Source organism: Hemibagrus wyckioides, linkage group LG02 (assembly GCF_019097595.1).
Source record: "Hemibagrus wyckioides isolate EC202008001 linkage group LG02, SWU_Hwy_1.0, whole genome shotgun sequence".
Lineage (NCBI taxonomy): Eukaryota > Metazoa > Chordata > Actinopteri > Siluriformes > Bagridae > Hemibagrus > Hemibagrus wyckioides.
The window spans coordinates 6998666-7021768 of record NC_080711.1 but is presented as its reverse complement, the minus strand read 5'-3'; the positions used below and the strand labels follow the sequence as shown (position 1 = coordinate 7021768).

Here is a 23103-nt window from a genome sequence, read left to right as displayed (position 1 = left end):
CTGAGCTTATAGTAAAGGTCTTGTTGATTGCAGCTCTGATCTATACAGTAAATTGGTAGAAGTGGGCGGAGCCAGTGGAATGAGCTCGTGACCACAGATTTTCAATTCCATCTATCCATCCATCTTACATACCCGCTTTATTCCTAATTAGGGTCATGGGGATCTGCTGGAGACTATCCCAGCACACACTGGGCGAAAGGCAGGGCTACACCCTGGAAAGGTCACCAGTCCATCACAGGGCCACACGTATAGACAAACAACCACACACACACTCCTATGGGCAATTTAGAATTACCAATCAACCTAATGAACATGTTTTTGGACTGTGGGAGGAAACCGGAGTAAACCCACGCAGGCACGGGGATAACATGCAAACTCCACACAGAAAGGACCCTGCCTGTTCGAACCCAGGACCTTCTTTCTGCGAGGCAACAGTACTAACCACTAAAGCCACCATGCTGCCCATTTTCAATTAAATTCAATTTAATTTTATTTATATAGCACTTTTAACAACAGACATTGTCTCAAAGCAGCTTTACAGAACTTAGTGCAAAAAATCCTAGATGTTAGATCAAATCATCCTTAGTGAGCAAGCCTGAGGCGACTGTGGCAAGGGAAAACTCCCTTAGAAGGTATGAGGAAGAAACCTTGAGAGGAACCAGACTCAAAAGGGAACCTCATCCTCATTTGGGTGACACTGGAGAGGTGGTGTTGGTGTATTTGTAGGCTGCTCCCTACGTGTGTGAGGGGTCGCCAGCCACAGCGGACCAACTGGTCCACACAACAACTTGGCACAGGTTTTACGCCGGATGTACCACCTGATGCAACCCCCCCCCCATTTTATCCAGGCTTGGAACCAGCACTGCATCCAGTGGCTGGGGTTTGGGCACTGGCTGATGGTAGGTGAGAGAAACCTACCACTGAGCCTCCAAAGTAAGTGCCAGTGAGAGTACCGGAGAGTGTGATTGGGGCTGGATGGGGGTAATGAGATGTGATGAGCTATGCGAAGAAAGAATTTCACTGTGCAGTAATGTATATGTGACAAATAAAGATAACTTAAAGCAGGTTGCCAGGTTTTAGCATCTTAAACATCTCAAAACCTCAAACCTGACCTGAAATGTAGGCATTGCAACCATAGGTACATTTTTTCCCCTTCTTTTTCTCAGCCTTTACATGGGAAAACTGTGGTACACAAACACTTCCAAGAAGAAAATCCTAGCAGGGAAAAAAAATCCAGTTTATTTACGTAGATACACAAATACGCTTGATTTTGTGTTTCTGACCAGCAGGGGTCAGTGCTGGCTAGTGCAGTGTTTTTGATCGCTCTAACAGTCTGAAAATTTGAGAATTTAAACACAAAAAGTAGAGTTAGTCTAAATTATTACACATTTCTGCTTGTCTGTGTTATTTTGTGGCAGGTGTGTGTGTGTGTGTGTGTGAGAGAGAGGTGTGTGCAAGAGTTCAGTGAAGATCTCTGAAAACTCTGCAGTCGACAGATTAGATCTGATTAGGGCTTGATTTACTCTCGCAATGCCGCTATCGATCCCATACATCTATACCAACTCAGCATTTTGTCAAGCACTGAGGTGTGTGTGTGTGTGTGTGTGTGTGTGTGTGTGTGTGTGTGTGTGTGTGTGTGTGTGTGTGTGTGTGTGTGTATAAATTCATGACACCCTTTCAACATCCTCCAAGAGACATGACAAAAAAACGCTTTTGTGCTCCTTGACCTATAACCACATGACAATCACAGAATCTCAAAAGCGAGCTAGAAGATTTATCATTCCTGAAATTGCACTGGTTTCGAATTTCGGTATACTTTTTTTTTTGTGACCCAGAAATGAATTGAGTTGTAGATCACACCAGGACCGCTGAACTCTTTCTTTTCTTTTCTTTTCTTTTCTTTTCTTTTCTTTTCTTTTCTTTTCTTTTCTTTTCTTTTCTTTTCTTTTCTTTTCTTTTCTTTTCTTTTCTTTTCTTTTCTTTTCTTTTCTTTTCTTTTCTTTTCTTTTCGTAAGGAAAAAGAGGGTTTTTACTGCAATTGCAAATTATTTCATGGATATCAGGCAGCTTTAAAGGAAGATTTCAAATATTCCCTTTTTCTCTAATGGCTTTGATAGATAGATAGATAGATAGATAGATAGATAGATAGATAGATAGATAGATAGATAGATAGATAGATAGTACAGGTACATAGCAATGAAATGCTGTTATGGATGGATGGATGGATGGATGGATGGATGGATGGATAGATAGATAGATAGATAGTACAGGTACATAGCGATGAAATGTTGTTATAGATAGATAGATAGATAGATAGATAGTACAGGTACATAGCAATGAAATGCTGTTATGGATGGATGGATGGATGGATGCATAGATAGATAGATAGATAGATAGATAGATAGATAGATAGATAGATAGATAGATAGATAGATAGATAGATAGATAGATAGTACAGGTACATAGTGATGAAATGTTATAGATAGATAGATAGATAGATAGATAGATAGATAGATAGATAGATAGATAGATAGATAGATAGATAGATAGATAGATAGATAGTACAGGTACATAGCGATGAAGTGTTATAGATAGATAGATAGATAGATAGATAGATAGATAGATAGATAGATAGATAGATAGATAGATAGATAGATAGATAGATAGATAGTACAGGTACATAGCAATGAAATGCTGTTATGGATGGATGGATGGATGGATGGATGGATGGATGGATGGATGGATGGATGGATAGATAGATAGATAGATAGATAGATAGATAGATAGATAGATAGATAGATAGATAGATAGATAGTACAGGTACATAGCAATGAAATGCTGTTATGGATGGATGGATGGATGGATGGATGGATGGATGGATAGTACAGGTACATAGCAATGAAATGCTGTTATGGATGGATGGATGGATGGATGGATGGATAGATAGATAGATAGATAGATAGATAGATAGATAGATAGATAGATAGATAGATAGATAGATAGATAGATAGATAGTACAGGTACATAGCAATGAAATGCTGTTATGGATAGATAGATAGATAGATAGATAGATAGATAGATAGATAGATAGATAGATAGATAGATAGATAGATAGATAGATAGTTAGTACAGGTACATAGCAATGAAATGCTGTTATAGATAGATAGATAGATAGATAGATAGATAGATAGATAGATAGATAGATAGATAGATAGTACAGGTACATAGCAATGAAATGCTGTTATAGATAGATAGATAGATAGATAGATAGATAGATAGATAGATAGATAGATAGATAGATAGATAGATAGATAGATAGATAGATAGATAGATAGATAGTACAGGTACATAGCAATGAAATGCTGTTATGGATGGATGGATGGATAGATAGATAGATAGATAGATAGATAGATAGATAGATAGATAGATAGATAGATAGATAGATAGATAGATAGATAGATAGTACAGGTACATAGCAATGAAATGCTGTTATGGATGGATGGATGGATGGATGGATGGATGGATGGATGGATGGATGGATAGATAGATAGATAGATAGATAGTACAGGTACATAGCAATGAAATGCTGTTATGGATGGATGGATGGATGGATGGATGGATAGATAGATAGATAGATAGATAGATAGATAGATAGATAGATAGATAGATAGATAGATAGATAGATAGATAGATAGATAGATAGATAGTACAGGTACATAGCAATGAAATGCTGTTATAGATAGATAGATAGATAGATAGATAGATAGATAGATAGATAGATAGATAGATAGATAGATAGATAGATAGATAGATAGTACAGGTACATAGCAATGAAATGCTGTTATAGATAGATAGATAGATAGATAGATAGATAGATAGATAGATAGATAGATAGATAGATAGATAGATAGATAGATAGATTTGAAAAATAGATAGATAGAAAAATCTGATCAGATCAGTACACTAAACCTGAGAAATGTTATACAAACTCTTACTCTCTCTCTCTCTCTCTCTCTCTCTCTCTCTCTCTTCTTTTTAAAACGGCAGGAACAGCTAGAAGTGAAAGACTGGATGCCGCTCGGCTCTGCATCCATTAAAGTGAATATAATTACTGAATATTAAACTCTCACAAGTTGGAAAGAGAGTTTGTGTTCCATGCAGCAGAATTCAAACTAACTTGTTCTATTTATTTATTGCCTTACAGGAGTGATTTAAATGATTGTAAAACATCCAGGTTTTTTAGACACAGCTGTGGAGTTTAATGTGCCAAAATATTAGATGTGTGTGTGTGTGTGTGTGTGTGTTATGTCAGTGTCTGGAGTTGTAGCAGTCGATAGCTGCTAGATCTCTTGCTTAGGTGTTTTGTGTGTGTGTGTGTGTGTGTGTGTGTTTTACTGACCAGAAGTGCTTTTAGGTAGTAATCTTAACTGAAATGAACATTTTAAGATTTGAAATTTTGAATAAATAAAAATAAAATAAAAATGAAAAATAAAATAAAAATGAAAAATAAAATGAAAATAAAAATAAAATAAAATACAACAAAATAAAATAAAATAATAAACAAATAAATACTTAAATAAACAAATACATAAATAATATTGGGTTTTTTGGGGGGGGTTTCAATTACTTGTATAAGAAGTAACTAGAGTTACCAAGAAAACTAGGGTTAAAAGAGACGTTTTAGCTCTAGATGTTCGCAATAACATAGTAATTTAAAAATGCAGTTTATTTCCGCAGTTAAAGTAATACAATGTCTTATTTTTTAAATCTAATAATATTTGACATAGTTAGTAGCGTTTCTTGCTCCTCACAGCTCCAGGATTCCCAGTAGGATCATGGGCTCAGGTTAAAGTCTGTGTACTTCTCAGATCTGTGAGGGTTTTCTGCTGGTCGTCTGGATAAATCAGCCCTGGGTGTGAATGTGTCAATGTGTGTGTGTGTGTGTGTGTGTGTGATTCCGTGTCAGGATAAAAGCGGTTCCTGAGAGTGAATGTGTGAGTGAGTAGGAAATAATGTTTATTACAGTCTGACATTTGGCATCTGTCACTGTCGGCTGTGTTGGATTAGAAGAAGCAATATTTATTGGAGGAATAAAATAAAATAAAAATAATCCTGTACAGTGGATAAAAATGTTGAAAAGGCCGGATTTTGGGGATTCAAAACAAACCAAGGTTAATCATATCAGACGTTTTTTTGTTGTTGAATTTGTTGAAATTACCGCAATTAATAATTAAGTGAGATTGAAATAGTTTAGACATGATTTTATCTTGTTTTTTCCCATGCCTTTTTAACAGGGGTGTGTAAACTTTTGATATGCATTATATATAAGATTAGATTTTAAAATCAATTTTTTTCTCTTCTACCTGGAGCAACGTTGATCTCTTTAATCTCTTTACATTTTCCTTCCTACAAAATCTTGATGTAGAAAATAAAATACCTCATGGGTTTGAGGACTACACCAACCATGGCTCTTTCCCTCCATGTGGCCGGGGGGCAGCTGTAGGAATTCAGGGCCCCTGAAAGCTCTTCCCCCATCCCCCTTATTTTCATCTTATTTCCTTTTATTTCTAACAAACCACCCGTTTCTGATCACATGATGATATTTTTTTTTAGTTCATTACTTCATTTCGGTGAATAGAAGATAAGATAAGATTAGATAGAACTGTATTAGTGGTGAAGGAAATTCTTTCGCCAGAGACTGCTTCAGATGACAAAAATAAATAAATAAATAAATAAATAAATAAATATAAATGAAATAATCTATATATAGAAATATATTTAAATTACAAAATAAATAAATAAATAAATAAATAAATACATAAATGAATAAATATAAATGAAATAATCTATATATACAAATATATTTAAATTAAAAAATAAATAAATACATAAATGAATAAATAAATAAATAAATATAAATGAAATAATCTATATATAGAAATATATTTAAATTACAACATAAATACATAAATAAATAAATAAATAAATAAATAAATAAATAAATAAATAAATAAATAAATAAATAAAATAATCTATATATAGAAATATATTTAAATTACAAAATAAATAAATAAATGCATAAATGAATAAATAAATATAAATGAAATAATCTATATATACAAATATATTTAAATTTAAAAATAAATAAATAAATAAATAAATAAATAAATATAAATTAAATGATCTATATATACAAATATATTTAAATTACAAAATAAATAAATAAATAAATAAATAAATATAAATTAAATAATAATTTTATTTATACAAATATATTTAAATTACAAACTAAATAAATAAATACATATACACATATTTAAATTACAAACTAAATAAATAAATATAAATAAAAAATAAATGAAATAATCTATATAGATATAGATCTCATTGATTCATGGCTAAAGGTGTGGTTAAGGCAACATCTGGATCATGCCTTGTACTGTTTTAATAGTACCGTTTTTAAAGGACAAAACCAGACAGATGGTTTGTTTCCCTTTTTATAAACTACATCTCAAAAGACTGCACCTATCTCTGGTAACAAATGAATTATCCTTTATTCTTTACAGAATCATTTATTTAGTTAGAATACTTGTTATGATAATATAATATTTGTAATAAGTTATAATAATTTGGGACGTAGCCACAACCTCCAGACCGTCTGTTTCATGATGCTTCAAAAAAGAAAACCCTGTCTAATTTTTTTTTCCCACCATGGTGAGGCAAAAATGTTGAATATTTGAACCCAAAGGTCAGTCGGGTGTGTGGTTTGTCGGCGCATATCTAGACTGATGACATTCCTTTTAAGATTGTTAGGGTGACGTCAGGATATTTATCTTGAGACTGATTGAATGACCACATGAGTCAAACATCTGCCTTCTGTCAAATATGCTGCCACGAGCCGGTCGGCAATCTTAACTGAAAAAAACAGCAACTAAAAGACACTAGTGAACGTTATTGACTTCATTAAAGCAGCGCTGCTCAAGTCAGCCCCCAGACCTCCCAGACCGTGCACATTTTTGCCTCTGTTGTGTGAGATGGGATAGAGCAAAAAAATGTGGATCGACAAGCAGGTCTGAGTCGCAGTGCATTAAGAAGCACTGGGAGGCAAACAGGCTTATTATGCAAATAAACCACAATAAGGGCAAAGGTAAAGGTAGTGGGGGCTCACTGGTTAAAGCTCTGGGTTACAGATCAGAAAGTCAGGGGTTTAAGCTCCAGCGTTGCCAAACAACCCTTAACCCTTTCTGCCCCGGGGTGTGGAATCACAGCTGCCCCTGCGCTATGACCACAGCTTCCTAACAAAGTAGGATATGTGAAGAAGTGCATTTCACTATAATGTGCAGTATACTTTATATGACAAATGAAGGATCTCCTAAATAAGAAGAAATGCTGTATTTAAAAAATAGTTGCTAGTAATTATCTTTAGCCACTTCCTAATTCTGGATATAACAAATACACACGAGTTTTACACACAGATGATAGGGAGAATAGTTTTAAAATAAAGTGTTGCTACAAGTAGATATAGTTTTAAATATATATGAATATATTTTCTGTTTCTGAAGAACTATTTTGTAATTAAAAAAATACTCAACTGGTAGCAATTGTTGTATCTTAAAATGTGTTTTTAAAAAATAATTGATTTAGAATACTGTGCACTGGAAAATAAAATAAAATACAATTAAATTAAATTAAATAAAATTAAATAAATAAATCCTAGCAAGTGAAAATATCCAAAATTCCCCCCCAAAACATCAGACATCAAAAATAAACAATTAAATAAATAAATAAATAAATAAATAAATAAATAAATCCTAGCAAGTAAAAATATCCAAAATTCCCCCCAAAAACATCAGGCATCAAAAATAAACAATTAAATACATAAATAAATAAATAAATAAATAAATAAATAAATAAATAAATAAATAAATAAATCCTAGCAAGTAAAAATATCCAAAATTCCCCCCAAAAACATCAGACATCAAAAATAAACAATTAAATACATAAATACATAATTAAATACATAAATAAATAAATCCTAGCAAGTGAAAATATCCAAAAATCCCCCCCCAAAAAAAAATCAGACATCAAAAAAAATAAAAAAAAAAAATAAAATAAAATAAATAAATAAATAAATAAATAAAAATAATTCTACTGGAAGACATTTTTTTTCTTTTTGTTCTTGAAATATATTGAAATATATGCTTAAATAAGAAAAATCCTCTGCCGACAGACTACTAAATACATCAAGAAAAAAGTTCAAAACTCCTTCAGTATATTTGGTTTGGTGTAACTTTATAATAGAAAAGACTAGATACAGGAACCTACCTTATTCACACTAGCTTTTCTATGCAAATTAGGTCAAGTAACGAATCCAGATGATTGGCTCAGATGCTTCCTCAGTTCAGTCCTATGGAGGTCAGACGTTTCTTCAGTTCCCTGCTTACAGCTGCTGCTCTTCCCATTGACTGTTTGACTCACAAACATGGAGGAAAACAGTTTACACGTGGCTTCGTCGTTAGAAAGGTGCAGAGCCGTTCCATTTGTTCGCTTTGTTCATCTGCTAAGCTACCACAAGCGACGACAGTAAAGGTCACAACCCACCTACAACAGACGAGCTACAAGCAGTTTGTGTGATTTGTCGCCTACTAGTGCGAGCATGGAGATGACTATGATTTGTGCCCATCCTGGTATGACGCATAAAGAAATACTGGAGTAACTGGTGTTGCATCATGGATACATTTCACCTTCTCAGAGTGAAAAAAACAAAATGTTTGACTAGAAGCTGTATTAATTGTGGCCATTGTGTGAAATGGTGTATGGTTGCTGCCTCACAGACAGGGTTTACTCTCTTTCTTTCTTATCTTGGTTTCCTCAGGTGGATTGGCTATTGCTAGTATGAATGAGTGTGTGTGTGTGTGAGTGTGTATGAGTGTGTGTGTCCTGCAATGGACTGGTGTTCCATTCATGCTGTATTCCCACTTCACACCTGGTATTCCCAGGCCAGGTCCCAGATCCACCAACCCTGGCCAGAATAAACCAGCTACTGAAGATGAATGAACGAATGAATGAAGTTACATGCTTAAAATATACACTTATTATTATTTTTTTTTTAATGTGTGGTGCGCTGCAAATATTTATAAGGCTTTATGCCTTATAAAAATAATCCCCCTATAGGCTCTGTAGATTCATTCTGGGGATTAATTTGTCCTCGTGCTGCGCTACGGGACGGCAGGCTGTGGTATGTCTAACCCGAACGTAAATGAAACAAGCACGAGTGTCATATTCAAGTCGCAATAAAGTGTTTTGTGTGTGCGTGTGTATGTGTGTATGCACGCGCGCGCGTGTGTATGTGTGTGTGCGTCCATGGCACCGCGTGCCGCCTGGAATATTTGGGAGCGTGCGCGGTTCAGGTAGACTCGCGTGCGCTCACGCCTCCTCGCTCGCCCGAGCCAGATCCCGAGCCTGTGCGTTTCACAGCAGCGCGTGTCAGCAGAAACAACACCACTACGTTCAGTTTATATGTGTGCCTATGAATGTTTAGCGGATATAGCACATAAATAAGGGGGGGGAACAGTCGAGAAAACAACAGTGAGGAAACAACACCGGAAGTGGGCGGTTAAGAGAGAGAGAGAGAGAGAGAGAGAGAGAGAGAGAGAGAGACGAATGAAAAAGTGCACAGCCCGCTGGTGGAAGCGGACACACGGGCAGCTCAGGTTGTCTCGTCGCATTTCTCTCTCTCTATAGATCTACCCGGAGCTTTTCGGCTGCACTTTTATGCAACACATTTCAGCGCCCTGCCGAGGTAAGACTCCTTGCCTGTTTTTTTGGGGGGGGTTCAATGTTGTTTTTTCTTCGCTATTTTTCTATAAGTGAGCTTCATTCAGCGGCTTCGTAAACAAACTAACTGTCCAATTGCTGTGAGTGCGCGCGCGCGCGCGCAGGCGTGCATATGCGTGTGTGTGTGTGTGTCAGTCACGGTCAGGCAAGCTTTTAGGACACTATCAGTTTGACGCAACTTTATATCTGAGTTAAAATAACAACGATTTGTTAGATCTGATATTGTTATTAAATAACACGGAGTGACATCTCGTGTGTGGGTCAAAGCTTTTGACACAATTTCTGGACTCAACAGGAGGAGACTCTTAAACCCCCCCACACCACCACCCCCACCCCGCTGTAGGGTTGCTTGTGAAGCTGTCAAAGCGACAGGGCCTGCGTCCCAAATCCGTACTAGCGCACTAAACAGTGCGGCTAATTAGTGCAGCACGCGCGCAGTAGTAGTGCGTACTATATAGTAGGCGAGTACGCGATTTGGAACGGAGCCTCGCGAGCGGCATTCCTTTTCCCCACATTCCTCACGAGAATAGCAGCGATATTTAACCAGTGTTTTATAATTATTCATATTGATATCGGTGGTTAAAAATAACTCACGGACTTGGACTACACCGTGCCGCCGAAATGAACTTTCTAACGGTCCGAGTTACACCACTGTGTGTAGCAAAAGTGACGAGAACTGGAATTACGACACTTGTCACTCGCTTTAAAAAAAACAAGGCTAAAGTTTAGCACGGTGATTAGCCACCTCGCGCGCGCGCGCGCTCTCTCTCTCTCTCTCTCTCTCTCTCTCATTCTGTTCAGAAAGTTATTAAAATATACGGTTTAAAAGGGGAAAAAAAACACGAGTGATGTGTTTCTGTTCAGTATAATGCGTGTGGGTGTCTTGGAAAGATAAAAAAAAAAACAAACGAAAAAACGTCTTGTGACTGAGTGACAAGAAGCGGAATGCTAGCTCAGCACTTATTTTGTTTTTAGCCGTTAGAACCGTTATCATCGTCAGGTCGCGCGAGCCGCGCTGCACGAGCTCCATGGCTCTGAGAGGATTTTCTGACCCAGAAAATTCAACACCTCTTATTTGTCTTTTTTCGTCTGTATATAAAGTTTATTTCAAGATGAACCTGTGGACTTCGTTTACTTTCAGTTTCATCAAAGGTCTAATCTGGACCTGCTGTCACTTTTATTCATTCATTTATTTATTTATTTATTTATTTATTTATTTATTTATTTAACGTTTCATAATCAGATCGTTTCCACCCTGGTCATACAAAACAAATAAACAAACACGTTAAAATGAGATTAAAGAGCTTGTTATATCCACTACATCTTGTTGCTAGATGAAAGCCTATTGTTTTTACGAGGAAACATCTCGTAATTAGAGGAAAACGGCGAAGAACATATGTGGCTATTACAATAAAACGTCTATTTACTGCCCGAAGACATCTTTCTCCTAGAAGTAAACACCTTGTTATTATGAGAAAACATTTCAGTATTATGAGAAAACATCTCATTACCCCGACAAGACATTTCGTTATTATGAGGAAACGATCTCGTTACTATCAAAAGTTAACTTGTTGCTAGAAGAAAATGTTGCGTTATTACAAGGAAACATCTTGTTACTACGAGATAACGTTTCACGATCGCGAGACAGCGCCTTGTTACTACGAGGAGACGTTTTGGTGTTGAGAAAACGTCTCATTGCTGCAAAAAGACATCTTGTTTAACGAGAAGAGAATCTCATTAGTATGAGAAAACGTGTCTTTACTACAAGAAGTCATTTTGTTATTAAGGGAAAGCATCTTCTTACTACAAGAAAACATTTTGTTATTATGAGATATTTCATTACTGTAAGGAATCATTTTGTTATTATGAGAAAGCATCTTGTTACTACAAGAACACAATTTGTCTTTACAAGATCATCTGATAACTGAAAAGGAACATTTTGTTATTAAGAGATAACATCTTGTTACTACAGGAAAACATTTCGTTATTAAGAGATAACATCTCTTTACTACAAAGATGTTTTGTTATTATGAGAAAACATTTCGTTACTACAAAGAAAACATTTCGTTTTTATGAGATAACATCTCATTACTACAAGAAAACAATTTTGTTCTTGCAAGAGGTCATCTGATTACTGCAAGGAACCATTTTGTTATTAAGAGGTAGCATTTCATTACTACAAGAAAACATTTTGTTGTTATCAGAAAACATTTTGTTATTACAAGAAAACATCTCATACTATAGGAAAACATTTTGTTATTACAAGAAAACATCTCATACTATAGGAAAACATTTTGTTATTACAAGAAAACATCTTATACTATAGGAAAACATTTTGTTATTACAAGAAAACATCTCATACTATAGGAAAACATTTTGTTATTACAAGAAAACATCTCATACTATAGGAAAACATTTTGTTATTACAAGAAAACATCTCATACTATAGGAAAACATTTTGTTATTACAAGAAAACATCTCATACTATAGGAAAACATTTTGTTATTACAAGAAAACATCTTATACTATAGGAAAACATTTTGTTATTACAAGAAAAGCGTCTTGACAAGAAAACAACTTGTTACTACGTTCTCATTTTGAGATAAAGATCTCATCCAAACAGCATCTCTTTTTAGCCTCCATGGTTACCGGTACATTCTGTCAAAAGGCACAGCTGACAACAGATTTATTTGCACAGTGATATTTGAACCTCACGTAGCAGCATGGATAACATCATGACTATGATAAGGAAATGTTGTGTGATTTAACAGCAACACAGTCAGAGAAGTCCTGGATCCACATCACACACTCCGAACGCCAGTCCAGGAGATGGTAGTGAGGACACCCAGCATCTGTGCAGTATGATGGATCATTTTGTGCACATGTCTGTGCCCTGAATCATGACCTCCAGACATAAAGGCCATGGATGAGAGTGTAACTGGAGAGGTTATCTGTCTTTATCAGTTTTGGTCAGTTCACTGATGACTGACTGATGTGCTGAGTGGTTTATTTTAAACTTGCATGGGAGCGTTTAACAGGGCGAGATTCTTATCTCTGATGCTGATAGATTTGTTGTTATACGTGCTGCATGCCGTCTGATGACCTGGTTAGTATCGGCTGTTACGAGCTCTAAACAAGCTTCATTCTAAAATGAAAAAAGCAGAACCTGGGCTGCACAGCAATTACGGACAACACTTTCATATATGATTGTGATCATAGCAAAATCATAGCATTTAAAGAACCTAATGTCTGGCATGGTTATAGATTGGGTGCATTATTTGTTCTCTCTCTCTCTCTCTCTCTCTCACTCTCTATCTCACTCTCTCTCTCTCTCTCTCTCTCTCTCTCTCTCTCTCTCTCTCATAACATATTAGAAGAGCTGCAAGTTTGAGACAATTAGTTTCAATTCAATTTATTTGTATAGCGCCTTTTACAATGGACACAGCTTTACAAAACAAGATAAACAGAGAAAGGAGAGGGGAAAAAAACAAATAAAAAGAAATTATTAAATTAAATTATTAAACTATTTTATCCTTATTCTATTTTATCCCTAATGAGTAAGTCTGTGGCGACGGTGGCGAGGAAAAACTCCCTGAGATGATATGAGGAAGAAACCAGGCTCAGGAGGGAACCTCATCCTCATTTGGGTGACACTGGACAGTAAATAATGTAACTGTAACTGATTAATGTCCTTTCTACAACAGCAATCAATGGTCAGTGTAGTTTCTGAGGTCATTATAGACACTAATTCCTTGCTGTCACGAGCTGACAGATCTGTGACAGTGCCCGGCTGTCTCCTGGGTCACAGGCTGTCCACAATTAATCAGCACCTTCTGACCAATCAGATTCAAGAACAGATGAGTAGTGATGAACTGTAGTACTAAAGCATTATAGATTAAAGCTTTAGAAATGACAGGAGCTGCAAATATCTGTTGGTCTTTATTCCTAACTAAGCATTTCAGTTATATGTTGGTGTGTGATGTGGTGTAAAAAACAAACTGCTGCTGGTTAGCTGTCTAACTTCAAGGCAACCCTTTGTGGTAAAAGTTTCTTCTAATGCTGTAAAGAGAAAAAAAAAATCCTGATTTTATCACATTCTTCAAGTGATATCTTAACTAATATTGAATACTTGTGTTTCTGATGAGTCAGCGTTTAGCTGCAAAAAAACAGTGTGAACGTAAAGTGGTGAAGCATGCACCCAACACCATGTGTTTATTGCTTTCAGACAGCTTTATTTAGCTATCATTTGGTGTGTGTGTGTGTGTGTGAAGGAGCATACACACTGGAGGAGTGGTGTCGTGGGCGGGATTGCCGTAGGTGTCAAACTGTAGACCACACACGATTTGGCACGGCTGTCCTGTCAAAGCAACAGAATAAACAAACAGACAAACAAATTTTCAAAGTAGTTCAGTGACATTATAAGCGCATGTGTTGTGAGCCTATGTGTTTACCAGGTTCTCGCTCTTGCAGATGAGTCACTTGGCAGGTTTGTAGACCTGTGGTTATTGCAAGAGGGTTTTGTGGTCAGTGTTTTTTCCCCCCCTGTTTATTATTTTTTTCATTATTGTAATGCCTACAAAGCAATCTTTGCTATTTAAATGTCAAATGAACATGTGACATATTGGACTTTTAAGGTTATAGTCACTTATGTATGTATGAGAGAGAGAGAGAGAGAGAGAGAGAGAGAGATGAGGCATGTGTAGATAGATATACACACAAACAAACTAAAACTAAACTTCTCAGCCCTGTTAAGACGCTAGGGTTCCTGGAATGGCTACGGTTCGGGTTGAGTACCTTGTCTTTAAGGATTAGTAAGCTTAATGTAGCGTCAGTGTTAAGAAGAAAGTCTAACCTTTTGATTTCATTCCATTGCAGGACACCTGAGGGGTCGTCTCCTCTCTGTGGTTCTGTATTAGGTTTAGTTACTAATCACCACCTGCCGTTTCCTTGAAGAGGAAATGGACAGATTTGTCTATAGGCTTTTTTTAGTTAACCATGAGTGATTGTAAACTCTGGGTAAACAGAATCCTGGGTTTTCTTGTTTCACATACACTACCAGTCAAAAGTTTGGACACACCTTTTAATTCAATGTTTTTTGTTTAGGGATTTATTTTCTACATTCTAGAGCAATACTGGAGATTTCAAAACTATGAAATAACACACATGGACTTAAGTAATCCATATGTAATGACAACAAGAAACACTCAGTTGTTATTTTAAGACACGAAGGTCAGGTGTTCTGGAATAGTTCTTGCAAGAACAGTATTGTCAAGTGCATTTGCAAAACCCATCAAGCACCATGATGAAACTGGCTCACATGAAGACCATCCCAGTAAAGCAAGACCAAAACTGACCTCTGCTGCAGAGGAGAAGTTCATTTAGAGTGACCAGCCTCAGAAATCACCAATTAACAGCACCTCAGATTAGAGCCGTTATGAAGGCTTTACAGAGCATCAGTAGCAGACATATCTCAATATCAGTTGTTCAAACGACATTATTGTGTATTTCGGCCGCCTCCAGCATTGTTTTACAATGTAGAACGAAATAAACATCAGGAAAGACCATGGGATTAGAAGGTGTGTCCAAACTTTTGACGGGTAGTGTACTTTGCCTGGCATCAGTGAGGCAAAAAGGACAGATCTACCATTTTTCCACTTGACCAAGCACTGTTTTACAGCTTAATAATCGTTTTTGGCCTTAGTTGCAAAGCTGACCAGGCGTCATTGATATCCAATTTTCAGTATTTCCCTCTTGCTATGGTGCACACTGCCATGAAGTTCAGTGTTTTGCCTCCTGACGCTACCGAGCCGTTTTTGTTAAGTGTTTCTACGTCCTGGTTTTCACGTGATATGAGGCACATGCTGTTGATTTTCTGAATGGATGTCTGTTGCTAAGCAACTGCCTGTAACATTCTAACAGCACGTTGTTACAATGCAACACAAAAGCATTGGTAGTCCAGCTTCTCAGCAGGGAAAGTGAAGTTATCTTTATTTGTCACATATGCATTACTGCAAAATTCTTTCTTCGCATATCCCATCCTCATGGTTTGGGGTCAGAGCACAGGGTCAGCCATGATGCCGCACCCCTGGAGCAGGCTGGGTTGAGGGCCTTGCTCAAGGGCCCAACAGTGGCAGCTTGGCGGTGCTCGGGCTTGAACACTGATCTTCCGGTCAACGTCCCAGAGACCTAACCACTTGAACTACCACCGTCCCCAAATATTAGGTTCCACCGAGATGAAAACTATGCTTTTAAATTACAAGTGTGAAATGTTCTTGTATCTGGGATTAAACTTATGGCTTAGAACAATGATAACCCAGGATTATGTGCATTGTGAAAGCTCTTATATGCCGTAAAACAGTTGTTAGGATTTAGACCACCCAGACTTTTCAGAGTTTGAGCATTTGAGTGTTATAAGTTCTCGCTGTTGTTCTCTCTCATATCAGTCCGTGCTGCATTTCTTCCTTCTGGCAGCTGGGAGCAGAAGCACTGCCAAGCTGGCACTGATTGGTTGTCCTGTTCATCGTATGAGAAATCAGGAATGTGTGAGCTTTGGCAGGGGATCTGTACAACAAGAGGTCAAGGGTGACACCTCACTAAAAACCATAACCATAAATACTCCTGATCATATTTCATCTACAGTCACGCTGAAGCTGCATGCCGTTACACATCCATGCTCCATGCTCTTATTTCTCAGAGGCATGGAGTTATTAAGCCAAGGATTTTTGGTGGAGAAGCGCCACAGCGAGCGCCATCATGTAAATCCTCTGACTCGAGTTTGGAAAACAACACCACGAGTTTAATTGCTGCAAAGTGCTAGAGTTAGCGATGAGCGCTTTCACATCACGATGTTTGAAGACATTGCTGTGACTAAACCTGCTGTGAATCACCAGGTTTAGGTTTTGGAAAAAGATCAGAACAGATGTGTTGCGCTTGGAAAAACGATCAAAAATGATACTTTTTATTTAACGTTTAAGAAAGAACATGATTTAATACTGAGAAGGGAGGGAAATTATTTTAACACCATAAAATGCGTCCATAAAAATGCACCAAAAATGTTTAACACCATATCACATGCATCAAATCTGAATTTATGAATAAAGAAATAAGTAAATAATCTAAATATACATTTAAATAAATAATCTAAAGCAAATTTGTAAATATTTTAAACAGTACAAAATTATAACATCTAACATCTGCTTCCAGTTGGTTTAAAATAATTATATGAGTGAATAAATAAAATATAAATGATAGTAACATTTACAGTAAAAAAATATTTGAGACAATACATTAAGTGAACTTAGTAAAACAATTGTACAATTTAAGAAATAATAATAATAATAATAATAATAATAATAAATAACAAACAACAAACGTTTTTATTACCATTTTAAATATTTAAAATAAAATTATAATATGAGATCAGCAGCTTCCAAACTGTGTTTGGAAAAATAAATAAATAAAATAAATGAAAAAATAAATAAATAATCATTATAATACTTAATCATAATAATTTTTACATTTAATTTAATTTAATTTTTTAGTAGCATTTAATGATTTTTTTTAACTATTTAAAACAAACAAGTTGCTTCCAGTCTGTTTGGAATTCTTATGAAAACTTATGAAAAAATATTCTGAAAAGATATGATGATCCAATATCTCAAAGGAATGTATCACTACATGATTTATGACAATACAGATTTATAGATAATATAACGTTGTACAGCTAAAAACCTTCACACAGTGTCCTCAGAGAGGTGAAGTGGAGGGGGGCGGGGCAGGAGGGCTGGGGCAGGGGGGTGGGCACATGGGGTGGGGGGCGTGTGTGTGTGTACTTAACCTGAAGGCAAATTTGTGTGCTACATGGACACACAGTTACTGTGGGTGTGTGTGTTTGGTGTGTGCGTGAGTGTGTGAGAGAGCAGTATGTGTGCAGCTGTTTCCCAATAGGAAGCTGCTCTGGTGTCGGCAAGTCCTGTTGCTAAAAGAGAGACAGACAGAGAGAGAGAGAGAGAGCAAAAGCTAAAATGGAAGTCTGGAGAGATTAATAGGCTGGGCGACATGACGACAGGTGTGCATCACGAGAAATGCTTCCTTTTTGAATGTTTAGCTCAGAAAGACGTAACATCTGTTCTGTTTTTCTGCTTTGCATGTGTATGATATGCAAACTCCACCGAAATCCATTCACATCACACTTTCTATCCAGTGTAAGCTTTGTTTAAAATGATAAGCTACAATAGAGCGATGATAGTGCAGAGTGTTTGTACAGTTAGAATACTCACAACAAACCCAAGCATGATCTTTATCCACTGTCCGTCTAACTCACGCCTCACGTTTATTACCCAGGGTCTTTTGTAAACATGTAGCAACCATTTCCTTCTGTTGTTTTGGGCGTTCCGATGAAAATGAATATAAGAGTAGCCGAAATGTAAATGTTTCTACGTCTAACTAGTCAAACATTACTGAATTAAGTAAGGTACTGATCACTGAATATGGACGAGGCTTAATTTTTAGCTTCGATTAGCAAAGCTAGTGGCTCTGCTGCTGCTTTCCAAGATTTATTATATGCAGTATATGCCAGGATAAAATAATACTAGGTTTATATGCGTTTCTTTCCTTTTAGCATGTCAAACATGAACTAAATAAGAAGGTAGGTCCCAAAGTTGTGGGAAAATCCAGTACTACAGGTAGCATTGAACTGGTCTGAGGAACCATTGGATTTGTGTAGGGTACATACACTACATTGCCAAAAGTACGAATTTAACATGGAGTTCACCTGCCATTTGCAGCTTCAAGTCCAACGGTTTAGGAGTGTGTTTATGGGAATTTCTGACCACTCCTCTAGAAGTGCATTTGTGAGGTCAGGCACTGATGTTGGATGAGAAGGTCTGGCTCTCAGTCTCCAAGTTGTGTGATTATTATAGCTGAATCAGAAATGACTGCACCCTCATGTTCTTATGGACATCCATCAATTTGTTTGTAGCATTTAACATACACAGGGTCACTAGAAACATGGAAACTGTCCCAGGGGACTAGGGGGACACACAATATGGGACATTCTGGAAAGGGTACCAAGCCATCACAGGGCACAAACACACTACAGACATTTTAGACACTAATGAGCTTACAACGTATATCTTTGGACTGGGGAGTACCCCGATGAGAACGTGGGAAGAATCGGACCTCCGACCATGGAAGTGCAAGGCAAGCATGCTAGCCACTAAGCCACTGTGTTCCCCTCTATTCATGGACATTAGGGTTTTAAAAATAAACTAGTGTGTCATAAGCAGTTTGGATTGGACCAAAGGTCACTATGACTATGTAAGCTTGACACTTCTGCTCCTTGAATATGTTACATATTGCATTTTCGTAGTCACATTTACAAACACTAATTCTCTTCTTTGCACATCTTAACTTGTAGGTAATCTGGTGTCAGAGTGCAGGGTCAGCCATGATACCCTGGAGCAGAGAGGGTTAAGATCTTTATTCCAGGTCCTGACAGGTGGCAGTTTAGCCGTGTCAGAACTTGAACTAATGAACTTTTGATCAGCTTTAATCCCTGAGTGACTGCAGCCACAGTAGGGTTTGTGGTCACAAATGCTGAGCAGAACTAAATATCATTATATTTCTGTAGTGAAAATGAACAGATGTTTGTAGATTTGTAGATCAGGTCTTCTCTGGATTTAAAGACTTTCACACTTGGGTTTTTCTAGCTGTTTGAATCCCAGGTTTGATAGGATAGGTGAACTTGGGAGCAGTCCAGATGTTTGAACCCTGGTGATCTTGGTTCTCTTGAGATGACCTGTGGTACAGTTCACAAGCTCTGAATCTGAGTTGGTTTAACTTCACATGACTTATTGTTTCTGCTTTTGCAGAGTTGTTATGGTTCTTGTTATACAAAAGACATTTGTAATGTCGACCGGAGCAATTTATTTCTTTGTGCTTGGAATCTTCTTTTATAAGAGATCAGCTACAGGTTTGTAGATATTCTTGCACTGTAACATGCGGCTACATTGTGGAGTGTTGGCACCAATGGGAAATAATATAAAACAGCACTCGTAACGTCTACCATTTTGCAAACCTGAGAGCACAAACATGGAATTGAGCAATCGAGCTACGGTTCGGATGGAATTCTTCTCCCGGAACGCAAACCTGTGGTCGCATAGAAGTCCCGCCCCCTGAAAGAGCCAAGAATCCGTCCTGGGTGCGGACTTGAAGAAGCCAAAAGCCAAAAACAGCAGTTCATACTGAGAAACAGCATGCCATTCTGGACAAGGAGTCCTGCGGCAGCTGCAGCTTTCCTACACAAAGGATTTTGGTTGTCTTTGAAGCATTGGTTGCTTTCTGTCCTCTGGATCGTGTTCTTTTACTGTGAGGTTTTATGCAAATGACGTCCAAAGAATTTAACTTCATGCAAACAGATAATAATAGCACTATCATAGTTGCGCATTGTGAACAGACATTTGCGAGGTCCAGGTAACATCGGATGACTACTCAATGAATTTCTTCTTACACTCCTACATTCGCCAGGTTCTCAGAGTCTGCTGTTCTTTCACGTATCACCACATCCTGGCATAACTGGCTTGCTACATTTTCAGCAACGTAGCAATGTTTCAGGGATGTTGCTGATCATCAAGCCGTCTCCATCAGTAAGAGTCAGTATTTTTTATTTACCACTCAGATGCTTTCCCGTTGACATTTACAGCATGTGACCCTTATCCAGGGCAACTTACAATTGATCTCTTTTTATACAACTGAGCAACTGAAGGTTATGGGCCTTGCTCAAGCTTGGTGGACCTGGGCTTCTAACTCACAACCTTTGGATCAGTAGTCCAACACCTCAGCCACTAAGCTTCACCATTAGCCACTAAGCTTCACCATTAGCATTGCTGTTGGACCCTAACATCTACTTCATAACTCTAAAAACACACAGCGTCTAATTGACTAAGACACTGGTTCTCAACCAGGTATCTGGGGACCTCCTGGGGTCTGTAAAACACAGCCAGGAGATGTGTGTTTTTAAAACGTTGCTTACAGTGTTACTATTATCAAAGTTGTTATTTTTAGGGGTCCAAGCACCAAATCAGATCTATCTATGAAGAGGTAAGGAATAGAAAGATATATATGGCTCCGAAAATATTAATAAACCAGACAAAGTGGTCCGTTGCTACAAAAAGTTCTAGGATCCGCTTGAGAGGTTGACGGACGTGGGTGAAGGCGGTAGTGTGAAATCATCTAAAGTTTTAGTTTTAGGTTGCTCACTAACCCACTGTGAAGTTTGTTTAGATTCAGTGGGTGTGTAGAGTTTCTCAAACGCCATTGGCCGTTGTGTGGGTCAAGCATTTCAACACGCCGACACTCCTGTCTCAGTAAGAATCAAATCACGGCTGTCCCGAGCTGTTTCAATTGAGGTGAGTAAAAGCAAAGAACAGAGTTAAGGTTAGGGTTATGAAATGTCGGGTTAGTGGAGAAACTCCCCAGAGGAAGTGGCATGCTTGTATCTGTGGCTCTTTTTCTCTCTCCAACTGACTTAGTGACTTATCTCTTCTCACCCTCTAATCCTTCCTCATTGTCGTTGTTGTGTGTGTGTGTGTGTGTGTGTGTGTGGGTGTGAGAAAGAGAGAGAGAGTGAGTGAGAGAGAGAGAGACCGAGAGACAGATTATGAGTTTGCTGGGTTTACACTTTATCTGATGAGCCATGTTTGTTTTGTGTCAAACTCTTTTGCAAGTGACCTTGACTAAAATCCACTCGCTTCTGCAGAATACACTCGTTCTCTCAATCTCAGCCTCATTCACTCACTCTTTCTTTCCCTCACTCTTTTTATCTATCTATATCATGCTTTAATCGATATTTCTCTCTCTCTCTGATTTAGAGATAAATAATAACTTCATTTTAAACGTTTATATAAATTTTTATTGTTTCTATACGTCTGTGAAGCTGCTTTGAGACAATCTTTTATTGCAAAAGGAAAAGGACTGCTAGTGTTCTGCTAGACGGGGTAATTTATTTGTCCAGTAAATGTCACTGCTGCTCACAGCAACAACTAACAGATTGGACAGTCATATTTGTGTACTATTTCTTCCATAATTAACGGTGGCGTTATTGTTTTGCTTGCATTTTGTTATAAAGCTTTGTTTTTTAATTTAATATAAAGTGGGAAAGGGGAACAGGAGTCAGAAAGAAACTGGGGAGGGGAAGAAAAAAACCCCACCCAACCCTGTAATGCTACCACCAGTGTGCATCAGTGCTAATCCAGATTGGTGGTTAAAGTTTGGATTCAGTCTGTAAATTCTAAGTCGTCATTTGTCTATTGCTAGTTTTAGTTCTAGATTTAGTCGCTACACCATAAGACATTTCAGGATGGTTAAAACCTGCCCTGAAAACATGAGTACTTGAAGATAAGCTTAGCTTCAACTCACCAGGAGGTCAAGACAATGGATTACTTTACTTTTCATTTTTAAAAATGAATCCAATATCCGAATCTCTGACAATTAGAGTTTACGAGAATTAATTTTACACATCCTCATCATGTTTTATAGTGCTGAGGAACAGCTTTAGTTGAGGAACAGCTAAAACTTGCTAAGATGAACGGTTGAATATGTCACTAATGTCGCCAAACAAGTTACTACACACACATATACCGTTTAGAGGAGACGAAGCCGTACTCCAGGAGTGCATGACCAGTCTTAGAGGTCTTCTAAATTGTATTAACAATCTAACTAACATGATCGTTTGTACAACTCTATTTTTAGCTTGAGAAAACCTGCTTGGAAAACTATCTTCCTAGGGCTTCCTAATGGTTTCCATGGTGCTTTTTTTTTTATAGACACTTCCCATCACCCTTCTCCTGTGAACAAAAATACATCCATGCCGTGCTTAACAAAAAAAACCTTGCAGTACAACACAGCAGTGCTTTTCTATAATTGATTTATCAATGGTGAAGGGAGTGAAGCTGGACACAGAATTAGCAACATCGCTTCTGGACATGAGCGCTAATGCGATCTGTATAAAGCTTTGAATGGCCTGCTTTAGATTTATTTATTTATTCCCAGCACTTGACCATTTCTGAGAAGAAATAAGTGTTTTATAGTGTTACAACACGGCGTTCATGTAGTTAAACGACAGAGTGTCCTGGAAAGTGATGTCAGGATAGTGCTAATGTTATCTCTAGTTAGCATGCAAATCACTGTCACTCAGGTTTTGTGTATATTAGCAGGAATGGGGGATGGGCTGCAGGAGTAAAAAACCTTTTCCCAAGCATGTTGCCT

General features: G+C 37.4%; 1 protein-coding gene across 4 annotated transcripts in view; it reads left to right on the top strand.

Annotated features, from left to right (window-relative positions):
- Positions 1 to 9436: 9436 nt before the first annotated feature.
- The window catches only part of stat5a (signal transducer and activator of transcription 5a), a 103382-nt gene continuing 89715 nt past the window's right edge, over positions 9437 to 23103 (top strand). For 3 of the 4 annotated variants that reach the window (XM_058409268.1, XM_058409276.1, XM_058409285.1), the window contains exon 1: positions 9437 to 9802. The gene's annotated coding sequence lies outside the window, so the exon portion shown is untranslated. The remainder of the gene's footprint in view (positions 9803 to 23103) is intronic. The other variant, XM_058409252.1, reaches the window with a different exon arrangement.